Source organism: Lissotriton helveticus, chromosome 4_1 (assembly GCF_964261635.1).
Source record: "Lissotriton helveticus chromosome 4_1, aLisHel1.1, whole genome shotgun sequence".
In the NCBI taxonomy this organism is placed as follows: Eukaryota; Metazoa; Chordata; class Amphibia; order Caudata; family Salamandridae; genus Lissotriton; species Lissotriton helveticus.
This window is the reverse complement of record NC_136063.1, coordinates 1,305,028,543-1,305,045,714: the sequence shown is the minus strand read 5'-3', so window position 1 is coordinate 1,305,045,714 and position 17,172 is coordinate 1,305,028,543.

Genomic DNA, 17,172 nt, shown 5'->3' with positions numbered 1-17,172 from the left:
TCTCAATTAATAAAACCGAAACCTCACATACCTTTGTTAAACCAACAAGTAACTCTATTTTTAAATGCTAAAGTGCATATAGTCATCTCACTAAAGTGAAAATGAAAATATAGCAAGCAGTGAGAGAGGAGAGAGGTGATGATTTTGGGGTCCTCCCTAACCTAGGAAGAGAACCAAGCAGATGCCTTGAACACAAAGAGCACATCACGCTGAACGATTTGGTGGTGGTCCCATCCTCCTAGGACCACCCCAAGCACAGTTATGGGCAAAAATACAATCCCAACTGAAGGCCCTACAAAGCATTTTGGGACGAGATTCTAGAGTGCAGTGAGTATTATGTTCCAGTGTTCCATTGGAGGGCTGTGTGTGCGTGGGTGAGAATCTTGAAGGTGATTCTAGCCTTGATGGGGAGCCAGTGGAATGTGCGCAGGTGCTGGGAGATATGGCAGTGTCTTGGCAGGTTGAGGACCAGTCTTGCGGTGGCGTTCTGGATGTTTTGTAGCTTGTGGTGAGGTTTTTGTTTATTCCGGCGTAGAGTGCGTTGCCGTAGTCAAGTCTGCTGGTGACAAGGGCGTGAGTGATAGTCTTTCTGTGCTCGAGGGGGATCCATTTGAAGGTCTTACGTAGGAGGAGGAGGGCGTGAAAGCAGGAGGATGTGACAGAGTTGATCTGGCGGTCCATTTTGAAGCCGGAGTCCAGGATGATTCCAAGGTTGCGTGTGTGGTCCGTTGGTTTGGGTGGGCTTCCGAGGGCAGGGGCCACCAGGTGTCGTTGAGGTTTCGGGGTGTGCGCCCATGATGAGTACTTCTGTTTTGTCAGTGTTGAGTTGTAGGCAGCTGCAATCCATACATTTGGCGACGGCTTCCATGCCTATTTGAAAGTTGTGATTTGCTGCGTTGGGTTTGTTGGCTAGGGAGAGGATGAGTTGGGTGTCGTCTGCGTATGAAACAATGTTGAGTCCGTGGGTTCTGACGATGGGGGCGAGCGGAGCCATGTAGATGTTGAAGAGCGTGGGGCTGAGGGAGGACCCTTAGGGGACTCCCCAGATGGTTGTTGTAGGGTCCAAGAGGAAAGGAGGGAGTCTGATCCGCTGCGTTCTACCGGAGAAGAAAGAGTGGATCCAGTCGAGGCCCTTGTCCCGAATCCCTGCATTGTGGAGTCTGCGTGTTAGAGTGCGGTAGGAGACTGTGTCGAAGGCTGCTGAGAGGTCAAGGAGGATGATGGCTACTGTTTCTCCTCGGTCCAGGAGGGAGCGGATGTCGTCTGTTGCGGCAAGGAGGGTGGTTTCTGTGCTGTGTTTTTTTTTAAGCCGGATTGGGAGGAGTCGAGGATTTTGTGCTCTTCGATGAAGGTGGTGAGTTGGCTGTTGATGGCTTTCTCAATGACTTTCGCTGGGAAAGGGAGCAGGGAGATGGGTCTGTAGTTTTTGAGGTCAGTGGGGTCCGCTGAGGGCTTCTTCACGAGGGGGTTGATCTTGGCGTGTTGCCAGTCGTCAGGGAAGGAGGCGTTTGCCAGGGAGCAGTTGATAGTGTGGCGAAGCATGGGTGCGATGGTGTTGGTGGCTCTGTTAAAGATGTGGTGGGGACAGGGGTCCATGGGGGCCCCTGAGAGGATTGACTTCATCGTCTTCAGTGTGCCTTCGGTGGTGAGGGCTGTTCAGCTGACAATCGTTGGCTTCAGGATGTCGGTGGCTGGTGAGGGTTCAGTGTGTTGGTTGTCTTCGTCAAAGTTGTCGTAGATGTTCTTGATTTTGTGGTGGAAGAAGGTGCTGAGTGTGTTGCAGAGGTCTTGTGAGGGAGGAATGTCAGTAAACTCGCTGGTGGGTTGGGCAAACTCCTTGAGGATGCTGAAGAGTTCTTTGCTGTTGTGCGCGTATTTGGAGATTCTGTCTTCGATCTCAGTTTTTCTCGTATTCGTGATGGGTTGGTGGTGGGCATTGGTGGCGGCTCTGAAGTTGTTGTGGCTTCTGTGGATTTGGAGTTCCTCCATGCCTTTTTGAGGCGGCGGCATGTGCGTCTGGACTCTCAAATTTTGGTGGTAAACCATCTGGCTTTCTTGGCTTGTGTGTTGTTGTTCTTCTTGAGGGGGGCTATGGTGCCGGCGCTGTCAGAGATCCATCTGTGCAGAGTTCCGGTGTTGGGTCGTCGTCTGCGGTGGTGGTTGGGGTGGAGTTGCTGAGTGAGTAGATAATCTGGCCCTCAGTGATTTTGGATACAATCAGCTGGGGAGCAGAGGTAGTAGGTATTGGTAGGAGTTTTTTATTTTACTCTCTTTTCTTAAGGGTATACATAAATAATTATACTGTATTGCAGGTGCTCAAGTGAATAGTACGGTGCAGGACGTGACATAAGTGATCAAAGTGAACGAACTGTCACACAACAACAACAAGGATAAAAACACAACAATTATATACAAATAGAACGGGTGAAATTCCTTGGGTGGGTCGACGGCGTTTCGATCTATATTAATCTAGATCATCATCAGGACAGATGAGCCTCCTGAAACTATAAGAATTTTAAAATTAAAATCAGGCTCCTACATGTATGCCTTACATGGCATTCCTACATGTATACTTTTAATTGCAAATTAGTTTTTTCGCTCCCGGGGAAAAGACAAAGCATGCACATGTACATATCTTAACACATGGGCATTTGATGAAGACTCATTTTAAAATTAAATCGAAATAAATTAAATTAGAGAGGCATGTGATTTAACCTCAACTTAGTGTATGGCGCTTCATCCGTCAAGAGTTATGAGCGCATATATTGCTGGTACAAATTAATTTATACAAAAGTGAACAAATTAAAAAATGTATATACCTTGCCGGTGCTCTTTAAGGCAAGGATGATTAGTTGGCAATACAGTAGATGTTGCTGTACTCAATTTGAATCTGTAGGCAATAGAGAATCGCAGTGAGCATGGGATGTATTTTGTAACATTAAAGGGTTAAATTTTATAACATTAAAGGGTTAAGGGCTGTAGTTAAAGTCTATAATTGCAGGGACAGTTAATAAATTGGGCGGATAAAATCAATATGTTTTCCAGCACAAGATAAGACACTCCTCTTGGTTACTGAACAATGGTTCTTGGATTGTTCAATTAATGAAGAGAAAGGCGGGCTGAGGAATAGCCACTCATACTGCAACTTACTGTTTACTTAGTGAAAGCATGGGTCTTCCACTGAAGGGAACAAGTAGCGCTCGGTCACATCTACTTTGCCGAGGGTCCTACTTGAACTTTATACAAAAAGAACAGAATTACATTAATTTGGACCTTAAAAACGATGCTTATCACTACTAGGCTGTATGAAGTATAAGCTACTCACTTTAAGGGGTTTAACTGTGAGAACCCGAAGTTAGTAGAAGGGGTTCGCTTAGCAAGGTCGCTTTTGCAGTGCAGCAGTCTTGGCGCCTGTAACTGCAAAAAACACTTGGGTCAGTGCGTGGCTAAGGCATAATTAAAAGGCCAGGCTTTTCCTTGTGGGCGGTAATAAACTTACTTAATCGGGCGTCACGTCGTGGCAGTAGAAGGGAGTCCAGGTATCTCTTCCGCGATAGCTCACAACAGACTGAGCACCGGCGCCGCCATTAATAGCGTGTAGCAGTGCGTGCGCGCGCAGAGACAACGTAGTGTGTCATTTGGCGCATGCGCGAATGGGGTACGGTCTGAGCATGCGCTAGGAGAGAGTGGTGCCTCTGGGCTCCTGCGCAGAGGGAGTTAATGTGTGGAACGATTTACAAAGGGCCGGTTATGAGATTTAATGGGCGATTTTAATCCTCAAGGGCCAGAAAAGCAGCCTATAAAGCTGCGCAAAGGGATAAATTGTGAAAACCGATTTACAGATGGAAAGGGGAGATGTTAATCCTAGTGGGACAGAGTTGCAGCATTTAAACTGACCGAATAAAGAGCCAATTATAATTGGACAATGTTAAACGCATTTCTTCAGAAACCCTTACAATTAACACTTGTCGAAGGTGCTGAGAAAGTTTTGGAAAAGGACATTCAGTTAACACAATTAAACAGTTATTGATGCAGCTTTGTCAGTAGGAAACCAGAATTAATTAAACACAGATAAGCAGTTACTGATACAGTTGGTCAGCTTGTAACCAAAGGACACGACTTAATGGATTTTCAGAAAACATCACTTGGTGTTAATCATGTACACATGTTCCATTCATCCAGTGAATTGAGTCCTTTCTCAATTGTCTTGCAGTAGAATATCCATTTACATTCCAAGCGATTTTATATTGTTTGTTGATTGCCACCTCTGGCATTTGGCATCAGTTTGTCAATGACTTGCCACTTCATGTCTATTCTCAGTATGTCCCATTTCGAGGTAGTGCTCCACCAATGGGGCCGTTGTCACCTTGCATCGGATCCTACTCCTGTGTTGGGATACTCTGGTCTTTATTTGTTGAGTCGTCTGTCCGATGTATAGTAGTTTGCACGGGCATTCAATACTGTAAATTACATTTTTAGAATTGCAGTTGGTGAAAAAATTAAGAGTGTGCTTAACACTTCCATACTCGAATACTTTAGTGTTGGTGGTGAATTCGCATGACATGCACTTATTACATTTAAAATGCCCTAGGACTCGTGGTAGATTCAATCTGGTTTCAATTGTGTTATGAATGATTGGGTTGCTAGCTGCTCTCACTAGGTGGTCTTTCAGGTTGCGACCCCGTTTGAATGAAAAGAGTGGGAGCCCGGTGTTTAGCTCTAGAGGATCTAGTACATTCCAATGTTTTTTTATCATTTTCGTGAGTTTGTTACTAGCTGTATTGAAAGTAGTCACACAGGCAATTTTAGGGGTGATTTCTTTGTGGTGAGGTTCAAGCAGATATTCCCTGTGTGTATACCAAGCCCTCTTCATCGCCCTTCTAACCAATTTTCTGGGGTAACCTCTTGTAGTTAGTTTTTTGCAGAGAACTTCTGCTTCAATGAAGAAATCTTTTTTATATTTGCAATTTCTCCTGATTCTCAAGAATTGGCCATAGGGCAGTCCATCCCTCAGAGCCCTGGGGTGTGCACTATGGTATTGCAAGAGGGTATTGCGTTCCGTAGGCTTACGATACAATGTGGTGTATAGTTGTTCCTCTTCGCATTTAATGGTCACATCAAGGTAGTCGATTTGGTGTTTGTCGTATGAGTGGGTGAATTTAAGGTCTGTTTGGTGGGTGTTAAGCCATCTGCAGAAGTTTTCTAGAGATTCTACATCACCACTCCAAATCATGAGAACGTCATCGATGTATCGATGCCAGGACTTTATTTGATTGCGAAAGGGATTTATGTTGTTGAGGATGATATTAGTTTCTATGTCATCCACGTAGAGAATCGCAAAGTTGGGGGCAAAAACAGCCCCCATGGAAGTGCCCTTACACTGCCTATAGAAGGTGTCTTTGAAGAGGAAATAGTTTTTTGTCAGGGCTATTTCTAGAAGGTTTATTATAAACTCTGTGGGGACTTGGTGAGGTGCAGGTCGGTTGTTCAGATGTTTTTGGATTACGTTAATTCCTTTGTCCTGGGGAATGTTGGTATATAGTGACTCTATGTCTAGAGTCACTAATATCTCACTATCGGGATGGAATGGCTTAGATTCAATTAAATTGATCAGGTGTGTGGTGTCTTTGACATACGTGGCAGTGTCTTGAACCATGTCACGGATAAAGAAATCAATATATTTACCCAGGGGTTCTACAACTGACCCACAGCCCGAAAGTATTGGTCTTCCAGGGGGTCGTTCTGTGTCCTTATGTACTTTAGGCAGTGTATAAAGCACCGGGGTGCGAGGGTTTTTATTATTTAGGAATAGAAATTCATTCTTACTCAGGAATCCTGATTCCAGTGCCTCTTGGGTGATACTGAGGATGGTTTCACTTATACTCTTAGTGGGGTTGCCTCTTAGTTTTTCATAGTGATCTTGGTTATTGATCTGACGTAAGATTTCACTCTCATATAGGTTGCGGTCTTGGATGGCTATACCGCCGCCCTTGTCACATGGTTTAATGACAATGTCATTGTTCTGTTTGAGTTTGATCAGGCTATTTCTTTCCTCCTTGCTGATGTTGTAAGGTGTAAATTTGTAGCTGTCCTTTATTTTGTCCAAATCACGGAGTACTAAGTGTTCAAAGGTGAGCACTTCCGGTGGCATGGTTCCACTAGATGGACGAAATGAGGACGGTGGGCGTAAGCCTGTGGTGTCATTTCTATTGGGACCCTCACGGTTCTTAAAGAAGGTTTGCAGTCTTACTTTCCTGAAAAATTGCATGATTTCAGCTTGGATATTAAACCAATTAGGTTTTTCAGCAATTACAAAAGATAGACCTCTGCTGAGCAGGGATATGTCTGTTGAATTTAATTGATGTTGGGACAGATTAAATATAGGTATTGTTTCGTGGTTAGTATTAGTTACTGGTACCATGTCTAGTATTGGTAACCCCATTGGTAGAATCTGTTCCTGGTTTGGCGTTCCCCTGGGGGGAAGTTGTATCTGGGTTTGGGCCGTGTCTTCCCTCTCCCTCTCCCTCGAGGGGGGTCTGTGTGCCTCAACTGGCCTCTCCCTAAAAAATGGGGGTTTGCACTAGTGGAGGTACCAGGGCCTTCTTGACCCTCCGAGTCTTCTGATTCTGCTGAGGATTCAGAGAATGTCACTGGAGCTCGGTTTCTGAACCTGCCCCAAGAGCCAGTCGGAACTTTTTGTTGGTCAGATGGACCCGCAGTAAAATAATCCTCCCGGAGGTACGGGTAGGTTTTTTCTTTATTATATTGGTTGATGTCTTTGGAGACTTTTGTTGTTTTTTTGTGGTGCTCAAAACTCTCAAAATCCTTAATAGTGCGGTCTATTTTTTTTAAAGCTGCTTTGGCGTCAGCCAAGCTATCCAAGTCACGGATTGCTTGTTCTAAAGCTGCAATCTCTTCCAGCTCTTTTTTGCTATGTTCAAGGGCGGTGTCGATGCCCAACACCATCCAGTGGCGTGAACACGTTGTTCCTATATGAGAGAAACCCAATTTAAATTTCGGGTCTTGGATGAAGATAGCTGGTACGTTGCGTACCTGCAGGCCTATTGGGATGACTTCCGCTCTTAAGTAATCCGTTAGCATTCGAGCGTGAAGTTCTGTGCGTATATGTTTTTTCTTAAGATGTTCTAGCTGAGCAAGTTTCTCACTGGCTGTATCAGTGGGGGCCCTAGGGTTGCTTACGGGGTCTTTAAATAGTGATGGACCTGCTAGTTTTGAGGCTATGTATTCTTCTGTGTAAGTAACAGCTGTATTTGTAGACATTATATGAATAAATGGATCAAGTCTATTGCGTATTTAGGAAAAAAAACACTCAAGGAGTGATACCCTTGCAGTGTAGCCACTGCGCATGTAATGTTTGTTAAAAACAAGGGAACCCCATACAGTAGAACCTGGGGTAACGAGATGCTTTGGAAGAACAATGGTTCAGGGTAGGCCTTAAGAGGTCCTTAGCGAGGAATAGAACAGAGAGCGAGTGCTTAATAAGTCGCTGGGGAGCAGAGGTAGTAGGTATTGGTAGGAGTTTTTTATTTTACTCTCTTTTCTTAAGGGTATACATAAATAATTATACTGTATTGCAGGTGCTCAAGTGAATAGTACGGTGCAGGACGTGACATAAGTGATCAAAGTGAACGAACTGTCACACAACAGCAACAAGGATAAAAACACAACAATTATATACAAATAGAACGGGTGAAATTCCTTGGGTGGGTCGACGGCGTTTCGATCTATATTAATCTAGATCATCATCAGGACAGATGAGCCTCCTGAAACTATAAGAATTTTAAAATTAAAATCAGGCTCCTACATGTATGCCTTACATGGCATTCCTACTTAGTGTATGGCGATTCTCTATTGCCTACAGATTCAAATTGAGTACAGCAACATCTACTGTATTGCCAACTAATCATCCTTGCCTTAAAGAGCACCGGCAAGGTATATACATTTTTTAATTTGTTCACTTTTGTATAAATTAATTTGTACCAGCAATATATGCGCTCATAACTCTTGACGGATGAAGCGCCATACACTAAGTTGAGGTTAAATCACATGCCTCTCTAATTTAATTTATTTCGATTTAATTTTAAAATGAGTCTTCATCAAATGCCCATGTGTTAAGATATGTACATGTGCATGCTTTGTCTTTTCCCCGGGAGCGAAAAAACTAATTTGCAATTAAAAGTATACATGTAGGAATGCCATGTAAGGCATACATGTAGGAGCCTGATTTTAATTTTAAAATTCTTATAGTTTCAGGAGGCTCATCTGTCCTGATGATGATCTAGATTAATATAGATCGAAACGCCGTCGACCCACCCAAGGAATTTCACCCGTTCTATTTGTATATAATTGTTGTGTTTTTATCCTTGTTGTTGTTGTGTGACAGTTCGTTCACTTTGATCACTTATGTCACGTCCTGCACCGTACTATTCACTTGAGCACCTGCAATACAGTATAATTATTTATGTATACCCTTAAGAAAAGAGAGTAAAATAAAAAACTCCTACCAATACCTACTACCTCTGCTCCCCAGCGACTTATTAAGCACTCGCTCTCTGTTCTATTCCTCGCTAAGGACCTCTTAAGGCCTACCCTGAACCATTGTTCTTCCAAAGCATCTCGTTACCCCAGGTTCTACTGTATGGGGTTCCCTTGTTTTTAACAAACATTTGGATACAATCATGCACAGAAATTCTGGAATTCTTCGTTTCTTCTTTTATTCACAAATGTATAGTCTTCCAAGACACAGTCTAGCCGCCAACACGTGTTTCGTCTATTGTGGTTCTCGCCACAGACTTCTTCAGGGCTAGAATATCACAATATGTACAATCATATACTTGTATCAAAAATAATCTAAGAACACAGCCATATTTACAGCAAGCAAAGAATTCAATTTCGGCAAAAAGAAATTAATTCTATACAGAGAGTAAGCATCTTAAGGTGACTGAAGAATATCCAGTTTTATAAGCCAACCGTCATCGATTATAATTCGAAAAAAGAGGAAAAAAGAAAAGTATACCACCATCGGTATACTTTTCTTTTTTCCTCTTTAAGAGTAAGCATCTTAAGGTGACTGAAGAATATCCAGTTGGATAAGCCAACCGTCATCGATTATAATTCGAAAAAAGAAAAGTATACCGCCTTCGGTATACTTTTCTTTTTTCCTGTGTAGTGTGTGGTTGGTGGATGCGATGTCTTGCGGGGAGATGATGTCCGTGATGGAGTGGGTGAAGGGTCCAGGGGGTTGGTAGATGAGAGTTCATCAGAGGGTGGTGGTAGAGCTGGCCTGTATCTTGAAGTGTAGGTGTTCCATCAGGACTGTGGGCTCATCAGACAGTGTGCTCAGCCAGAGGGTGGATTTGTGGACAATGGCGATTTCTCCTCCCGGGAGGGTGGGGCGGTCCTTCCGGGAGATCTTGTATCCTTGGGGAATGACGATGGCAATGTCCCGTCCAGAGCTGGTGTTGGTCCAGGTTTCGGTGACAAATGCTACATCCGGGGTGGTGCTGTCGAGGAGCTCCCAGATTTCTGTGGCGTGTTTGTGGAGTGATCGGACGTTGAGGAGGATGCATTGCAGGGTCTTCGGTTTGGTTGTGTTCTTGCAGGCGTGTTGTGCTGGGTCTGTGTACCTGGCAGTGCAGCAGGTGTGCCGGCAGCGGTGACAGCTGAAGAGTCCGTGGGTGTCAGCTGGTGATGCTAGCTTGCAGTTGTTGTTGTTGCGGCCTGGGTTGAGTGCGTGGAGTGCCGCTGAGTTGTAGCGTTGGTGGTGCGGAGGTCCAGGGTTCCTGGCACTGGTCACGGTCGGGTAGCGGACGGGCGCAGACAGGCTTGCCGTTGGCGCGCCCGCTGTGCCCGTCTGCTGCGTGGCGGCAATTAAGTACGGGTCAGGGAGGGCTGGGCAGCTGAGAGGCGGGAGTGGGGAGGGGAACTGGCTCGGGCTGTTCTCGCTGGGGGGGAGGGGCCACGGGGGCAGCAGCGGCAGGAATGACAGGGAAGCAAGCAAAGAAGAGGAAAAACAGTAAAGAGAGAAAGGGTGCAAAAAAGAGAAAAAAGATATAAAGAGTAAAAGGGTTAAAAGAATGAAGTTTGAAAATGGAGCAGAAAGCAGAAGAAAAATATTATAAAGAGTGAAATGGTGAAAACTCTAAAGAAGCTGAAGGGTGAAAATGGAGCAGAACGCGGAGCGAGAGAAAGGAGTCAGAGGGCCACTGGACCACCAGGGATGAGGCCCAGGTATAACCTGCGGGTGGAGGAGGACCTCGAACACCAACTCTACGGGAGTGCAGGGGCTCGGGAGAGGCCTCACTTAATGGTGGAGCAGCGAGGGTGGGAGAGCAATTTCACTGACAATGAGTCCACATAGGCAGCTGTAATGACTCTAGATTCTTTTTCAAGATCTGATTAAAGGTCGATGGACTTTCCATATGCCCTTGTAGGACTCTGCACCATGTCAAAGCATGAAAAATAAATGAAAAACAAAATTGGCTATCTTCCTGCAATGGCACTGAGAAGAAAGCTCTGCAAAGATCGAGGACAATAAACCACTCTGCATTACAATGAATTTGGAAGAGTTTTGTGAATGGATTCGGTACCACAGGACAACACGGGACAACTATCTTGTTAATCTTCCAAAGATCTTGGCCAAGCCTATATTTCCCATTGGGTTTCTGCAAACTCATGATCGGTGAGTTAGATGGACTTCCAATGAATTCCCCCAAAATCCCTTTTTGTATTCCTGTTTTCTATTACAAGAGCGATTCCTGCAATTGTTTCTGGGGTCAGATGGTACAATGGTGTGTTGGAAACTCTGCATTTGCCTTTATGGTAATCTGGACTGACTCTACTCCTTTAATTAGTCCAACGTCTTTCACTGTGATATCCCACACTTCTGGGTTCACAGTTTCTCTCAATTCAGTGTGTAATTCTTCAATTGTCATTAATGGGAACAATCCTACAGCTGTCTTTTCTTGAGACATTTTAAACTCCATATCTTCATCATGAGTCTGGAACAACACACCATCCGGTGTGCAATAGATTGTACAATTTAACTTGCACACAAATCTATCCCTAGTAGATTTACTGGGCTTGTGTCACAAACAACAAGTTGGTGATTTTCTTCAAATAAGCCTATTTTTACTAGGATCTTCTCCAAAATTAGATTCGTAATCTGCTTCTTTGAAACTCCTCCAACTTGGATCTTCTTTCCCAAGAAGGGTAGGTCTTGGACTTTCACATTTCTAACAGTAGACCTGGTAGCACCAGTATCTAAGAGAAATGATACAGCGTGGCTATTCACCTCACCTTCTATGAATTGACCACCCTGGTCTACCTCTAACATGGCGCCAACCATGCAAACTTCCTCCCCCTCAGGCACCATCATTAAGACGTATCAGAGTCAGAGCCATCCTTATCGAACACAGGAAATTGCTGAAAGGCGATGCTTTAGGGAATTGTTGTAATGTATTTTGATTTGCATTTTGAAAAGTGTTTGTATTTGGTTTTGACATCTAGTTCAAATTAAGTTTTGAGTTTCCCATATTCTGTGTGATCATTTGAGCTTGTAGGACCTGCATAATCGGAACTTGCTTTTGTACTTGTACTTGCATCTGTTGTACTAGCTTATTTTGCATCTGCACTCACTTATGCATTTTCATATTTTTGTCAACATTATCAGGATTAACTCTTCACTTCCTCTTCCAATGCCCGACCCTATGACAGATGTGACAAGGAGCCAATTTCTTCAATGTGGCACACTCCATTTCTAAACCTGGATCAACAGGAACACCTCTACCTCTAACTGGGGAAACACAAAATCCTCATGGACTTCCTTGAAAACTTGTCTGTGGAACAACCACAATTTGTGTACCCCTTTGAATGATTCTGAAGACCTTTCTGTGCAAACTTTGTCTGAGCCAACACCAATTTCTCTTTAATCTTCTTTTGTTTCATTTCTTTCTTGTTCATCTCTGAAATCTTTTGCATACCTCAGGATCTCATCTAGTGATATATTCTGCCAGCAGATTACATTTTGGGTTATATGCAAATTGATCTCTGGTGTCAATCCTAACACAAATTGAGATACATAGATCACCATGTCTTACTCCTCGGGGTATTCTATTCCACTGTGCTGCTCAAACACCTGAAACAACCGCTCAAAATATTCATGAACTGATTCTTTTAGTTCCTGTGTCATTCAATTAATTTTCAACCAATCAAGATCTGTCGGAGGCACTTTGCCTTTTTCAAAAAGGTAATCACTGCTTCATTTTTTTCCATAACTACAGGAGAGTGCATTAGTGTGAGTATCTCTCGCTGGTTCTTCATGTGGCCATTGTACAACAGTATTACACGTAGCTCACAAATCACTGGGTACCATAATACCAGAACATATTCGAATCAATCCACAACACCGTAGAAATTTCCACAAATCTTTCAACTTGTATGTAATAATGCACAGGTTTGTCCCTTAATTTTGGAAACTTATACATAAAGGCTGCAAGATCACCTCTGCTCCAAGGCACATGGACATACACTCCTCCCACTTTTTCTCTCAGCGGATTAGCTGAAGCTCTTTCCACCTATTTCCTGTTCCTTAATTTCCTTTCCTAATTTGGGATGCTTCTTTTTCTTTGAATGTTTTCTTGCCCATTTGTTCTCTAATTTTTCAAAATCACTCCATCTATTGATAAATTTTCTTAATTCTGTAATGTACAACCGCATACCTCACGTACACATGGTTTCAACTGCTGTATTTTCCAATTGTACCCTGCAACTCTTCTGCAAAGGAGAACTTTTGAAAGATCAACTTCATGTTCCTGAGCTAACTTGGTTAACTTTCCATATGTTATTGCTGCTCGTATTGTAATTTCCTTACACAGGTAAATAAACTCTTTCTCTTGATTTGTACTTAAGTATTCTAAATCTAAGCATCCCCCCAAAAAATTTCCAGCTTGATTTTTAATTTGGGAATATTCAATAGTTTCCCTTTTTCAGGTTCTGGGCTGGCAACTTGTACTGTACTCCCTGGCTTTATAATCCCTACAGCTGCCTAAAACCATGGTGGGAAAATTAAATCTTCAAACAAATTAGTTTCCTCCTGGTTTATTGGTGTCATAAAGACAATCCTTCCCCCCATCTCTTAACCTAATGCTTGAAACGTCTTTGGTGGTCTCCATACAACAATTTGTGGATTTTGAGATGTCGGGATAAGTCCTGTCATAGGTAAACGTTATACAGCTATTTGTATCTCTGGAGCCAGGTTAACATTTACTACGGCGTTTGCAACCAGTCTAGGCACTGTCTGTACAGTTGCTACTTGTGGTACTTGCACCGGACTATGCATAACAAGTGTATTGGTGAAGCAAAAGTCTGTGGCTGAGCAACTTGTGGTTGGTCAATTAATAGTATTTGAAGAGATCTCTCAACTTGCTCCACTCTTGTTTCTGCAGGGGCAGTGGCTATTGTACTGCTCATTGTGGCATCACTCACAGTACTATCTGCAGTTGTTGCATACAGCGGGGGTCGTGCAAATAAAATGTCTTCTAAAATATCATCTCCTGAATCCATTGTCTCATTGTCTTTTTCTTCTTTCTCTTTGTCTTTTTCCTGGGTATTTTTCTTCTTCCCTTTCTCCGACATTTCTGTAGAATTAGCTGGATACAATCCAGTGCCTTAAACAATGGTGTTCCTCCTTCTTTGCTGTTCTTCATCACATGGAGCATCTGAATATTTACACATTTCTCTCTTGGTTTTTTCTGATATTTCTTCCTTTCTTTTTCTTGTGCTGTCTTTACCCACATGCACAAGGCTTCAAATTGTGTGAGTCTAGGTCGTAGCTTCATCTCACATAACTTTTACCTTAACTTGTCAATAAGTCTCAATTCAAAAGAACCATATTATGGAAATATCAAAGGGCCCTCTTTGTCAGTAATCTTGCACCATTGACAAAGACATGAACATGTAGGTGATCAATTTTCAGTTGTCAGATAATGTGCAGGTGTACCCTCAGGAGGTGCCTCTTCACCCTCCCATTTTGGAATTGTAATATCACCTCTAAGAAAAATCCTATACCCATTTAAAAATTTCATGTTTTTACAAATTCGCGGAATAAACAATTCACAGTTCAACGTTTTGATTCTTTTTCCATAAATGTCAACTTTCTTCTACTCCAATCCTGTCACAAATGTTATTATATTCAAATCCTGTTAATAAATCCCAATACAACATTCACACAAGCACTGACCTATCACAGCATGGCACACTGACATCATTCACCAATCACAGCATGAAAGTACACCAACCAATCTAGCTCCATGAGAAATACTACAATACATGATCTCACTCCTTGCAGCAGCTCACCCTCCTTTACAATTTTCTTGAACTTACACAATTCCAAGAAAAACTTCAAAACAATAATAGCAAAAACATATAATAATTCTTGTTTGCACTACTAAAGAAAATAATAGTAACTTAAGAACCAGATTATAAGGATTTTACACCTTTCAACATTTGTCCACACAAAAAGAATGTTATATTCGCAAGTGAAATCTTGACCAGCAGGATATCACCCTAATCAATGCAGCTTTGCCCTTTTTTGCAATTAGGTTCTGCTAACATCAATCAATATTAAACAACCACAAAATATTATTAGTATTTCTGTCTCACTTGTGTAGGTGATATTACCTCACACTCTACACCAGAAATCTCTGCAAACAAGAAATACCATTCGACAATGACTTACTCAAGTGTCATCTACACTTGTCTCAATATCTTTTATCTATCTATCCTGGGATATTAGACTACGCGGGGCTGAAATTCCTCAATCTCCTTACATTAGAAGCAATAAACATTTCCATTAATTAATCCATTCACTCTAAACTCAATAATACAACAGTAAACACAATTATAATAGACGTTGCATCACCCTATTAATACTCACACCTCTAAAACAGCAACTGCTTTCAAAAATTGCACACTGTCAGCTCCTCAAACGCCAGGCATCGTATTTCAGGATTCGGGTATTTTATTCTAACTTGGGTAATTATTTTATAGCTCCTTGTTTAAAGTATGAACCATACTTTGCTATAAAAAAACTGATAGCGCGGAACTGAGGCCAAAATGAAATAATGCTGTTCAATCTTTTCAATTTACCATCACTTAAAGGGTTAACCCCAGTTCCCAGGCTGATTTCTTCTCACCAGGTGGTAGACCTTTGATACTGTATTTTGAATCATAAGCTATTTCATCATCATAAACAAGAATTGCAATAACAGTTTAAGTTCAGTGAATGATGAGAGTTTACAATAGTTTCAAAACCTTTATTCTCATTAAAAGATAGTACATTTTCTTTTTCTTTCTTTTTTCAAATTAGTCACATCATCAAGTAAGTTTACAGAAATCTCGTAAAAAGGTTTGGTTAGAACAAAAATTCAAATAGTACATCGTATGTGTGCTATAAAGGAATAAAACACTTGTATGAAGATCAAGAAAGAAACTTCAGAGTAAGAAGACCTCATGAAGAGTTCAAAGGCAAAATAAGTGAGATTAAAGGAGCCTGAAGCTCAAAGCCAAATTTAAGCAGCAAAACTTCCAAAATAAAGTAGTTCATGAGACTCAGTAGAGTCTCTGTGATGTGAGCAAATGATTAGACAGTTGCAGTAGCAATCTGTAAAATAAAGCATAAAAAATAGTAGAGATTAACAGGAGCAGCAGAAGCCACATCTGCAATGGGACAAGGGAATGGGAGAAAAAGCCCAGAGAGCAATCCTTTTTTCTAACTTGGAACACGCACTAATATAAATGTTATGAATACATATTGCAAATATTGTAGCAGACGTCTTCCTCTCTGGACCAAACGACTGGCAGCACTCATCAGTGAACAGGTTCAGCTCTTCCTTTCCCAAGAAATAGCATGCATCTTGTACATTTTATCACAAGTTAGCTACAGACATTCTTGCATAGTTAGGTTCTGGAACCATAAGCCTCGGTTCCCATAGGCATTTGAACACATATCGGCTCTCTATATTTAAAATGTTTTACTGCGAGAACAATGAACTATACTAAATAGAAGAGACATCAGCTTGCAAAGTCACTGTAAGGTAATGCATTTCATTTAACACAAACAAGGATTATTGTTTAAAATGTACAGCTATTCTATTCAAACATTATTTGAGGCCTGAGAAAAAAGAAAAGCCTTGTTATTTACAAATAACATGTTACTTATGAAAAGTAATTCATTTGTTAAACTGGAACATTCTGCAGTTACATCAAGCATTTATAAGAATGTCACTTTGAGGTTAAGCTTTCTAATTGTGTGCACATTTTAGCAATATTAGGTTCACTTTAGTTAAAAGAAACATGCTCCTTAGCTTTTCGATTGTGTATACAAATCGCTATGCCTGCTAAAATTGCAGTTTGACACATTTTTAAATGCATGCCTTTTCAGCTTTCAACTTACATTAATCGTTGCACATTTAGATGCTAAACTAAATAATTTGAATTTTGATTATTAGACCTTATCGAATGACACAGGAACCAAAAGAATCAGTTCATAAATATTGTAAGCGGTTGTTGCAAGTGTTTCAGCAGCACAGTGGAAGAGAATACCCTGAGGAAAAAGACATGGGGGCATATTAGCAAGAACCTACTAAAAATTATCGCTGTTTTAGCGGCAGGAAACAGCCGCTAAAACGGCGATAATGGGCTTTCTAAAATGTGTTATGGAATTCCAATAGAAGCCCAGGTTAGATGTGCAGGACATCTAACCCAGGCTTCTATTGGAATTCTATAATGCTAATTAGCAAGCCCATTATCGCCTTTTTAGCGGCAGTTTCCTGCCACTAAAATGGCGATAATTTTAACTAGGTTCTTGCTAATATGCCCCTCGGGGATCTTATGTATCTCAATTTGTTTTAGAATTGAGATCAGACATCGGTTGGCATTTAACCCAAAGTGTGATCTGCTGGCCGAATAAATCACTAGATGAGATCCTGACATTTGCACAATATTGCAGTGATTGACAAAAAATTAAACTGAAGAAGATTAGCCTGAATGATATCTGGATAGGTGAGTGTCACACAACAAATGCACAAGCAGACATGAATGTGAAAGTGGACCCAGAGAGGTTCAGTGGAACTAACTTGACAAAAAAAAAAT